This window comes from Ovis canadensis, chromosome 6 (genome assembly GCF_042477335.2).
Source record: "Ovis canadensis isolate MfBH-ARS-UI-01 breed Bighorn chromosome 6, ARS-UI_OviCan_v2, whole genome shotgun sequence".
NCBI lineage: Eukaryota > Metazoa > Chordata > Mammalia > Artiodactyla > Bovidae > Ovis > Ovis canadensis.
This window is the reverse complement of record NC_091250.1, coordinates 26132057-26145024: the sequence shown is the minus strand read 5'-3', so window position 1 is coordinate 26145024 and position 12968 is coordinate 26132057. Positions and strand designations below refer to the sequence as shown.

General features: G+C 34.4%; 1 pseudogene; it reads right to left on the bottom strand.

Moving 5' to 3' along the window:
• Positions 1-4145: 4145 nt before the first annotated feature.
• Positions 4146-6262, bottom strand: LOC138442292 (RNA polymerase II elongation factor ELL2 pseudogene; annotated as a pseudogene).
• Positions 6263-12968: the final 6706 nt, after the last annotated feature.

Genomic DNA, 12968 nt, shown 5'->3' with positions numbered 1-12968 from the left:
AATTTGAAGTTTTTTTCCATGTTCTATAGCAGTTCATACGGTATGATGAACTAAGTTATAATGAATTTGAATATATATATCCATTTAAAAATTAAATTATATATTTCAACTAAAGCCTCTGTAAATTGTTGTCAATGTTTTTCTACTGTGCATTTTGTTATCTCCCAGAAATTAAACAATGTCATAGGTAGAACATATTACTTTCTGAATTTTAAAAATTATGCAAATATTAATTTTACATATTTAAAATAAATAATATAGTGACCACATAAACCTATCTACTCTAAGATTAGAAACGTTCAGAGCCTGTAACATTTCTATGACTGCTTTGGTAAGGTGGCTGGGAGCTTATCAAGATCCATTCTCTACCACTTTCCTGGTAAGAGCTGTAGCAGGGATGGGCTGACTGGCTGTGAATTTTCCCACTCTTAATAATGCTAATTGTAGATATTTGATTTAATTCTTCCCAATGTTAGATGAGAAGAGATGTATACGTCTACACTGGGCCTAAAAAACAAACAAACAAAAAAAACCCAAAACAATATTTTCAGGTTTGTTCTTTCCCTTTCCATAAACTAGAACATGGAAACACCCACAAAAGTTTCATAAATAAAAATGAAACATTGAGAAGCCAGTGGAAAGATAGATGAGATTTTGATCCATAAATAACCATGTGAACCAGAGTCACATGCTATTTGAAATGTAACATTTTAGAGATATAAGTATTTCTTTTTCATTAAGCCTCTGAATTATTATATTTGATTATTACAATTGAATTTTACAAAGCCAGCACAAATACACAAATGACTAACGTCATGTGATATAAATACTGAATAGGTGTTATTAGTAAAATAATTTCAAAGAATTAGCAGAACACAAATGATCCCCTGAATTCTCATTATCTCACAAATAGACACACCACGTTAGGCATGGCTAGACAATTACTCAACAGCATCATCAGTCTGGTGCTTGGTATTCAATTAAAAAATATCATATTCATATTTATTGCTCATTCCATTTGATATATTCTCTATTAATTTCATCTTTTTATTAAGTTATATATGCTTATTAATTATTTTGATTTATTAAATTGAAGTTTTTTTAATTTGACATTACATTTTCAGTAAAAAGATCTAACTATCTACACATATTTTAACAGTATACTGAAGAGCCAACACATTTGAAAAGACCCTGATGCTGGGAAAGATTGAGGGCAGGAGGAGAAGGGGATGACAGAGAATGAGATGGTTGGATGGCATCACCAACTCGATGGACATCGGTTTGGGTGGACTCTGGGAGTTGGTGATGGACAGGGAGGCCTGGGGTGCTGCCGTTTATGGGGTCGTAAAGTGTAGGACATGACTGAGGGACTGAACTGAACTGAAAGAATTTAAGAAGTATTATTTTATTATTTCTAGATAATATATGATTTCAGTTTTAAATTTCTTAAAAATTATTCTTTCTACATCTTTAGTGTAAAATTTAGGTACAATTTCAAAGATATAGGAAAAGCACCATATTGGTTGAATATATGGATAAAGAATATCATTTTTTCTATTCATTTTTTTCCTGCTAAACTTGTTTTCATCATATTTTGTTCTGAAAGAATATTTTGCTTTCTGTATTTTACTGTTTCTATTTTACAAAACCATTGTAATTTTATTTTTCCTTGTTTTATAATGCTTTTAGCCTTAATTTCTACTTTTTTCCTCCCAGAATGCTGGAATTCTTATTTATTTATTTTATTTTTGCTTATTTTTCTGTGTTGGGTCTTAGTTGTGTCATGAAGGATCTTTCATTGCGGCACACGGGCTTAGCTGCCCCACAGCACGTGGTGTCTTCCCAGACCAGTGATAGAACTCTGCATTGCAAGGCAGATTGTTGACCAACAGACCATCAGTGAAGTCCTTAACTTCTACTCTGATATTAATGTTTTAGGCACAATTTGTATCTTTCTGTTTGATGACCCAGAGAGATGTTATGGGGAGGGAGGTGGGAGGGGGGTTCATGTTTGGGAACGCATGTAAGAATTAAAGATATTGGTCATGTTTGGGAACGCATGTAAGAATTAAAGATTTTAAAATTTAAAAAAAATAAAAATAAAAATAAAAAATTAAATAAATAAACAATAATAATAATAATAAAATAAAAAAGAATACATTTTATTTTATTGGAATACAAATATCATTATTTGACAGGACTTTCTTCTCATTTAACTTACTTTGACTGTCCATAGAAATTACATTTACCAGTCCACCTTTACAAGATGCCAACACAACATCACCTTGTCTCTGCTGTAAATTCTCTTCTGTTGAGATCTTGTCTCTAGTTCAGTAACGTCAGAGGCATGTATCTAGTACTGACCTCAGACAGAATGCACAAGAGGTATAGCAACTTAACCCCACTTGAAAAGAAGTTCTGGAATGCTTCTCGTTTTGAGTGCCACTTGATCAAAAAGTTCATAATATCATTGGCATCCCTGCTCCATTTCCTAGCAATAAACTCAATCTTGACTTTTGCAGTGTGCTTCAATTCTGAGTCCTCTTTATTGGCCAAAACAGACATGTTATTTAATTTAGAGAAATGTAGACTGTCTGTACTACATCTCCTATTAAGGATCAGAATAACATTTTTTAATACTATGCCTTGTTCAAAATATTTGTTTCTTTAACTCAAGACGTTTTATTTTATTTTTTGTTTTTTATTTTTGGATGCTGGAGACAAACATCTTTATTAAAGATACCACCAAAATTTTGGCAAACATTTCAAAACATATTTGTAAACATAATGCTTCCCTTTTAAACTGGCAGCACTTTGAAAAACAATACGATAAGACAACACAACTTGTATCAACATTAGTTCAAAATCCTTATATTTTTGACCACATAACTTATGTTCCCACATGATAAAACAAATGATAGTTTAAATCAACGTCAACAGATAAACTCCATGAAATGAAAGTTTGTGCTGTTTGATGAATCACAGTATGTTATGGTTAAATATATCCGCTCTGCTTTATATTCCTGGCACCCAGGATGAAAAAAAAAATTCTTTAAATATACATTTCATGTAGGTAATAGCTTCTTTGCATATCTCTCTTCAAAAAATACTTTATAGCAGTATATAAATAGGTTACCTACACATTTCATGTTATAATTTTGCCCCAAAACTATAGATCTGTTTCATTTTCATAACATATCAATTTTGCCCAACATTAATAAAGCTGACAAACTGTTGAAATGGAAATGCTTTTTGTCTTCCATGATAGAAGTAGCAATTTGACAGAAAAAAAAAAAAAACAACACACCTACAGTAACACTCATCAGTTGTTTCACCTGAGCGTTTGGCCGACTGAGAGTAGCAGCTTTTTTCCTCCATGCACGCTCACATCCACACCACCTCTGCACACACACAGGTCACGCACACGCGTTCAGACGCTGGTAGGCCACAGTGTACTTCCCACTGCCCTAATCAAATGGGAAGCAGTGTAGCTAATGAGTAACCACACTAGGTACACAACTAGCAAACACCTTAAGGCAACCATTGCAATGGGGGGTTAACTTGCAGGGCGATCACTGTTCTAGATCAAGTCAGCCTATATATACACGTGTGTATACAGAGCTATACATGTACTCACACATCTTTCTATTTCTTAACCCTCCAAAACAATGTTTTAACTTTTTTTTGTATTTTGTGCAAATTTCTAAATGTTCTACCATTTAAGGCAAAGAGTTCGCATTAAGAAAGGTCAGAAAATAGGCTTATGTTTATCCAAAAGCATTTCACCTTGCATGTTACTGCTTTTTTTTTTTTTTTTAAACATACGTAACTTTGAAGTATGGACACTGGATCCCCAATATCTAAAAAAAAAAAAAAATCATTTCTAATGACAAACACAGTTTTTAAGGAAAAAAGTTGATTTGAAGTACAGACACTGGATCCCCAATATCTAAAAAAAAAATCATTTCTATTGACAAACACAAGTCTTAAAGGTGAAAAAAGGACCAGAAAAAGCAGCTTCAAAAATGCAAGGAAGCAAAGTAAAATGGGAAAACAAGGAAAAAAAAAAAAGGTAACTCAAGTTTACTAATACTGAAACTTTCAACAGGCAAAGTTTCATTTTTTAGAATTTTGAGAGCAACTCATTTGGAATTTTAAATAAATAAGCTTAAGTTTATTCACATCTTCTGGTCCAAGCAGAGCTCTAGTGCCATGATTCTGCTTGCTGTTGGTCAAATTCACCTATTAGTCTTTTGATGTGAGCTAGCTTGTTATGAAGATACTCGCATCGGTATTTTTCTTCGTGGTAATTGGGACTAGACTGCTTTATCTTCTGATATTCTTGTAAGACTTCTTCATGAACATTCTGATACTCTTTTGAGCCTGGAGAAAGGCGTTTTCGCTGTGCATCCAGTTTGATAAATCTTCTAGCCACAGTCTCCATCCTGGCATGCAAGGCCCTATATTCATCATACTCAGCATTGAAGTCATCCTTGTAATTCTGGCGTTGCTCATAGGAGACGATGGCAATGTATTTTATCAAATAATCTGGGAGTTCAATTGTTGAAGAAGGCTCTGTGGAGGCAGTGCAATCTTCTTTAACTCCTTCATTGGAATCCGGATTGGAGTCGTTCAGCTTGGCAATTTCCTCTTCTCTTTTAAGGTCCTCTTCCTTTTCCTCAATCATCTCAACATCTTGCTTTTTTATTTGGTCCTTTTCCTTGTGTTTTTTAGACTTCTTCTTGGACTTTTTGTGAGACAAATGGTTTTCTTCCATAGGCTTTGGACACTTTAGTAGAACTGAACCAGGGGGTAAGGTTTCCAGAGAAGTCCTAGAGGTATATTTGTCTTGCTGGTCCTCATAGATACTACCATCTTGACTAAAACTGTCAACAGGTAGGTCTTGAGTCCCCCGGCCTTCTGGAGTGCTAGGGGAATTGGAGTTAGAATTTACAGTCTGAGGCGGGTTGGAGACAGGCAGGTGGGTTGAAGGCAGCGGTGGAGGCGTGGGGATGGCAGCTGCTGCAGGGGGCAGCGGGAGGCCTGCAGTGGACTTTTCACTGGTGGGATTCAAATGGCCATTCAATGTTGGTGGCACTCTATTTGTCAGGTGAGATATTCGAGCCTTTTTATTCATTAAAGGATCAATGAAATCTGAATCCAAAAGCCGTTTCTGAGGAGAAGATGCAGGGTCTCTACTAGAACATACAGGAGATTCTGAGCGGCTGGTGCTGGCAGCATTCTGAGATGGGTTTAATTTTCTTGAGAGTACTGACTCTAATGACCGTCTGTCTATTTCATTGTATCCAGGCCAGTCTCTTTGAAGCTCTTTAAAAACATAATCCTTTAAGGTGTATGAGAGGTCCTTAGGATTCAGATTGGCTACCTGCTGCAGAACTGCTCCAAGGGAGTTCTTGTCTTTCTGATTGACACCGTCTTTCTGCAGTCGGGCCAGCAGCTCAGGCTTCTTATAGGCCTTCAGTGCCAGCAAGTGAATCACCCTGTCCCGATACGGCCGCTGAGAGACACTGTTGCTGCCGTGCGTCTTGCGAATCGTATTTGCAGGGTTCATGGGGGTTGACCTTTTCCTTTCAGGCACTGTATCTGAAACAGCTTGAGGAGCTTTCCGAATTTACACTCTTTTCCCTACATATGGTCCACCGGGTTTGATAACTTTTGTGCTTCGGTTGCGGGATTCCTCCTCTGCCTGGGTCATTCTTTCTCGTGTCATCTGATACGAGTCATTTGTTGCACACACTGTAATTTTATCTTGTATAAATCCCAGGCAATTGAGCTGGGAGGCTCCAGAGCTGGAGAAAGTCTGCTGGATGCAGTCAAAGCTGCCCTGAGGGTTGTCTTTACCCACATTTGACAAATAGAAGTTAAAGGTGTGCACTTCGTTGAGGGGATCATTTTTAGGGATTTTGACAAGCCCTTGGAGCCCTTGGAATTGAATTGAAGGTCGAAAAGGAATTAAATTCTTGTGGCTCTGGTAGGTCTCGAGCGCGCGCATCGCCGTCTCGGTGAGCTTCACATGCAGTACGGTGATGTGGTCCTGTCCCAGCCTCCCGCACGACAGCCCGTACCGCTGCTCTTCCCGCAGACCCGCCGCCGCCGCCGCCCCCCCCGCCCCCCCCGCCGCCATCTTAAACTCCCCGGGGTGCCGCCGCCGACGCCGCTCGGGCTCCAGCCTCCACTGCGGCCGCGGCTGCTCGGGCGTCTGCAGCCGCCGCCACAGCTACGGCCATCCCGCTGCTGACGTACTGTCCTTAAGACGTTTTAAAAATCTATCCCTAGAACAATATGTGTGAGTAGGGTGATGCTATGTTAATAAAGACATCTAGTAAAGACAAAAAGTTTCCTCCTTTTTGCACTGTGTCTCTGTCAATAAAATGTATGAGATGTACTAAGATCTGTATATAGCCAAACACCTTATAAGGACATTATATTAAAAAATATATCAGAGATGAGATTTCTGGGTGCTATTAAAAATTGTCATGCAATACCCAAATTCTATATTTCATGTTACATTATTTCAAATAAAGTTATTATTCCAAATGAAAATTGTCCTAATTATTGAATAATAACTTGATTCTCTAAGGAACACAACTGGGTTCTACATCTGAGCTGAAAACAAATGTTCTATTGACATATAATAAAATGAAATATATTAATTCAGAAATGGCAGATGATGTAAAGAGTAGGATGAATTACCAAGGTCTTTTTGTTATTTTCAATTTTTAATATTGATGGTAAGGTGACTACCACTTAATATTTTATCATTATTTCAGATTGTGCTTATTAACAAACTTCAAGGCTGGGAATAAAGTAATATGCTAGGGAAGATATGTGATTTTATTATGACCTTTTAATATTCAATTCTGGTTGGTTTAAATATTTATGGGAAATAAAATAATGAACAAAAGAACAAAGGCAAATATAGAATTATAAAACTGTAAAAATAAAAAACAAAAAAGAATAGCTTACACTTCAATCTTATTTTTTCAATACAAATTATACCAAAATAATTGAACCATTTTTGCATGAAATTTGCCATCTAAATGCAAATGTAAACTTGTATTTTCTGTGTGAAATTAGAATAAAAATAATACAATTATCATGGCTTATAAAACATATATAATTGAAAACCCATGTCTATTACACTTCTAAATGCTCTGCTTAATCATGAAAGATTCATGGGAAATAGAAGATTTACATCACACAGATGGCAGACTGATACCACTCATCATGATAGCTTCACATTTTGGCAGTTGTCAAATATTTCACCTCATACATATACATACTAATGCTTTTACATAGTTAATCTTATTATAAACATTAAAAATTCTAACATATATTTAACTCAAAATAAATTTTGCCTTATCTAGATTCTTAGTGTTGCCTTGCTTTCAGATTTTCTTAGATGATTTTCATCTTTTACTAAAATTCTTTATATATTAAAAATAAGTTATACATTTAATGCTTATTTTACCCAGAAGTATGAGAAAATAGAGAAACTTTGCAGTATGATATATCTGGATCATTTTTCTTTTGTTGCAATATTTCACAGTCCTTTCCTTGGAGAAACCTGGTGCTCCTCAGAGAAGTAGGTTCTTATTTGATTTTTAGGACAAATTTAAGTTGGAATAATAACTTTCTTTGAAATAATATAAAAAGTAATATTCTCAAAGTTGGTATTGGTATTACATGACCACTTTTTAAAGGGCCCAGAAATTTCATCTCTGTCTGACATATTTTGTAATGCAATTTACTTATTAAATTTTGACTATATATAGATTTGCTTATAGAACCTACAAAATATGTCTGTCATAGCCAAATAATGAAATGCGTATTTTTCCTTGTTAGAATTATTACATTGTTAAACAGGACAGTAAACTATTTAAAATAATGAAATAAAAAGTTTTATCACGGATAATACTGTGCTAGTATTAACTCTTATCATCTTAATAATACTATTGTAAAATTCAAACATTGTAAATCTAAAGTAAATAGCCAAACATGTCATGAATTGGAATACAGATATCTCTGAAGCATGTCTAGCACTCAATTGACTACTATGTTTTAATAAGTAATCTGATTATTTCAAAAGATACAAATATTGTATCCTTTACTTTGTCATTTACTTGAATTTACATAATTTAAATCAGTTAATGTTCACATGAGTTTATAATTTATTATTTTAATCACATAATTAGTGTATATTTTCAGTATATTCACATTAGGTTTTGACTGGAAAAAAAGTTCTGTATTGTTTTATTATTTATTATAGTTATCTGTTTTTAAAAATAAAAGTGTAGTTGATTTACACTGTTGTGTTTGGTTCAGCTATACAGAAAATTAGTCACATTATATATATATATATTTACATATATTTATATAGTTGTTAATTTATATATATGTGTATTCCTTACATTCCCCTTTGGTAACCATAAAATTGTTTTCTATGTTTGTGAGTCTATTTCTGTTCTGTAAGTGTTCATTTGCATCATTTTTTAGATTCCACATGTAAGTGATATCATATGATATTTATTTTTACTTCCTGTAGTATCATAATCTCTAGGTCAAAGTATGTTGCTGCAAATGGCATTATTTCATTCTTTTATATATGGCTGAGTAATATTCCATTGAATATATATATCACATCCTCTTTATCTATTCACCTAAACACCCATTGACAGATAAATGGATACTCATTGCATTTAAATCAGATATAATTATCATATATTACTTTATATGGAAGAAAGTAAATACTGAATTCACAAGTTAACAGATTGTTAATAAATATAGAAAAGTGTTTTATCTAATAATTTATGTCTCAAAATTTTTACTCTCTGAACATGTTTCCTTTTATATCATCAAAAAATCTACAACCAATAAGTGCTGGAGATGGTGTGGAGAAAAGGGACCCTCTTGCAATGTTGGTAGGAATGTAGATTGATACAGCCACTATGGAGAACCGTATGAAGGTTCCTTGAAAACCCAGGAATAAAAGTATCATATGACCCAACAATCTTACTATTGGGCATACACCTAGAGGAAATAATAATTGAAAAAGACACTTGTACCCCAATGTTCATTGAAGCACTATTTACAATAACTAGGACATGGAAGTAACCTAGATGTCCATCAGTGAATGAACAGATAAAGAAACTGTGGTAGATATATTCAATGGAATATTACTCAGACATGAAAAGGAACACATTTGAGTCAATTCTAATGAGGTAGATGAACCTAGAGTCTGTTATGCAAAATGAAGGAAGTCAGAAAGAGAAAAACAAATATCACATATTAATGGAATATATATGGAATCTAGAAAGATGGTACTAACCAATCTATTTGCAGAGTAGCAATGGAGCCACAGACCTAGAGAACAGACTTGTGAATGCAGTGGGGGAAGGAGAGGGTGGGATAAATTGAGAGAGTAACATTGAAACATACACATTAATACATGTAAAATAGATAGCCAGTGGGAATTTGCTGTATGATGCAGGGAGCTTGGCTCCATGCCCTGTGACAACCTAGGGGGATTGGGTAGGATGGGAAGTGGGAGGTAGGCTCAAGACGGAGGAGACACATGTATTCCTATGGCAGATTCATATTGATGTGTGGCAGAAACCAATAAAAAAATTAAAGAAGGGAAAATAATGTGGTATTTCACTCAAGAATTTGTAAAAATCAAAGACACCATCAAAAATATAACAAATGTATTTTCCAAGGAAAGCCCATTCAATTGATTTCATCATGGTTAGATAGAAGATATCATAACCAACATTATTTAGTCTGCATTTTATTAATAACTGATGTTTTAAATGCTTTGAGGATTGTCAGGCAGGAAAAAAATGTATGCTTATATTTAAAAAACACATTGTTGAATTCTACTGGACTGTTAGGGGCTTCCCTGGTAACTCAGTTGGTAAAGAGTCTGCCTGTAATGCAGGAGACTCGGTTGGATTCCTGGGTTGGGGAGATCCCCTGGAGGAAGGATAGGCTACCCACTCCAGTATTCTTGGGCTTCCCTGGTGACTTAGATGGTAAAGAATCTGCCTGCAATGCAGGAGACCTGGGTTCAATCTCTGGGTTGGGAAGATCCCCTGTAGGAGGGCATGACCCTGTTCCAGTATTCCTGCCTGGAGAATGCCCATGAAGAGAGGAGCCTGGCAGGTTAAAGTCCACAGGTTCACAAAGAGTCAGACACGACTGAGTGACTAAGCACGGCACAACACTGTTAAATTATATATTTATATATATAAATGGACTGTAAATATATAAATATATATATGTGGACTATTAAATCTATATTTTTGAACATTATTTAAACTACTGCTATGATGTGCTATATGCTGCTATATTATCAAATAATTTAATATATATACTTTTCATTTTATTATAAATGAAAAAGTAATGCAAGGAAATTATATGCTTTGCTTAGAATGAGATAGTCCAGTGCAGAGTTCAGCTATGCACTGAGTTTACAACAAAGGGATAGGCTTATAGAGCAGCATAACTTCAGATAGACATTTTATGGGAAATTCATTAGATGAAGGAATATCATCAAAGTATAATATTAGGAAGACCCAATCGATATTTGACAATTATGAGAAACAGGAACCTATGAATCAATGTGATTATAAAATTTGCATTACTTTGATACATTGCAGTCTATATTTCTTCAAAGAAGAGAATATAGAGACAAATTTTCTTCTGACTACAAAATCATAGTAGGTAACATTTCCACATGTAAACTCAATTTAGAAGTTTCATATATTATCCATGAATGTCATTAATTTAAATATTGCATTAGCTCAGAAAACTGGCAGTAGTTCTTCCAAACCTGTTATAGCTCATTGAGTGGTAAATTGGGCAAAGGCAGTTCTTAATTAAATTCATATGTGGTGGCTCTTTGCTAAATTAGCAACAAATGAGGATACTCAAGATATTCTCTTCATTTTGCAAAATAAATAAATAAATAACAATTTTTCTAAGTACTGTTTCTCTTATGAGAATAATTTTAATAATAAAAGTCTATCTATATCATAGAGCACATTTGATAATGAAATCCACAAAAAGGAACCAGAAAAGTAGATTCTTCATAGTACTTTACTCATTAAAGGACTCAAGTAGGCACGACTCCAACCTTTTCTCATTAAAATAATGATTACTAAGTAATATTGTCTGCACAGCTTTATATTAAAATGAATAAAAGAATAGTCAATTTTAAAACTATTCAAGTATATTTTCTTTTAACTGACTTTTATTTTGCAGAAAAAGACTGCTTTTTAATGTATTATTTAAATTGTGGCTTGTAAAAGAAAGCAGTAAAATACCTTAAGACTGAAAAATGAACTGTTTTCATTTTATTTACAGGCTAAAAATGATTTTCTATTTAGTTTTCTGAATATATTTCAATTACTGCAGACCAACTACCTGGTGTTCAAGTCTGCTTTCAATTTAGCCACATGTGATGACAATAATTCAGAATAGTTTTATACTCTTTATAGATGATATATTTGCTATCTCTACTTCTTCAGAATGATCAATAATATAAACTCCATCAGGGAAGATCAGTATTTTATTCCTCCTCTCTATACCCAGAGCTTAAAATGAAGCTTCACATCTAATTGGTATTTAACAAATGTTTTCTGAATGAATGCACAAAGGATATTGCCATTCATTTATTGCTCCTTTGTGCCAAGTACTCTTCTAGGGGTTGGGATAGAGCAGTCAAAAGTTACATGAAATCTTCCTGTCACGGCTTTTGCCTTTTTAAAGAGATAGAGAAGAAACAAATTTCATGGAGAGTCTCACTTAATATATCACTAGGAGACTAACCCTCATTAACACTGCTATAAAGATTAAAACAGTATAAAGGGATAGACAGTAAAAATAGATTAATTTCCACAACATATAAAATAATTTTATTAAATATTTTAATTACACTGTACATCTCCAAGTGAAACAATATCTAATGTATCATTTCATCATGAATGGTTTTTATTTTTGCTTTCAAAGAATTTTTTAAACTGGTGTTTCATAGAACATACATTAGAAATGTCACCACAGTCATCTTTATGAATTGTACCCTATAAGAGTAAGGATCTCTTTCTTATAAACTGTCACCATAAAAATTCCATTGCAATATTACCAAAAATGTGAAAAGTGAAAGTCCCTTAGTCCTGTCAGACTCTGTGAATTCTCCAGGCCAGAATACTGGAGTGGGTAGCCTTTCCCTCCTCTAGAGGATCTTCCCAACCCAGGGATTGAACCCAGGTCTACCCTCATTACAGGCGGATTCTTTACCAGCTGAACCGCGAGGAAAGCCCAAGAATACTGGAGGGGTTAGCTTATCCCTTCTCCGGCAGATCTTCCCGATCCAGGAATCAAACTAGGGTCTCCTTCATTGTGGGCAGATTCTTTACCAACTGATATATCAGGGGAGCTCCCAATGTTACTGAACTGACTTTTGCTTATTATTACTTATAGTGTTATTTATCATTACTTATTATTATTATTATTTTATATATTACTCTACTGACATTTATTAAAGACTTTACAAAAATTACAATATTTTAGGCACTATACTAAATACTAGTAGTGCAATATTAAATAACATATACTCTCCTAAAAGAGTTCAGTCCTTACTAACATTTTCTCAGAACTGAAAATTCAGTATGGTTTAGAAAGAAAGTAAAATCTCTATGTAGTCAAAACACAAAAACAAGTTTCCATTTCTACTAAGTTCCTACAGAACTGTTCTCTCTGAGGAAAACAATGATAAAATCTAGACATGAGGAAAACCTGGAGGATCTAGAGAGTAAAACACAGCAAGCAAATTCTTGCTGAGCATACACACTCAGAGGAGCAAATCTTATTCAGTGAGCTCTTGCTTTCACAGTTTTTAGCCTTTTGCCAGTCACACTCTAGTGTGACATCTGGGGTGTTTGTACTGG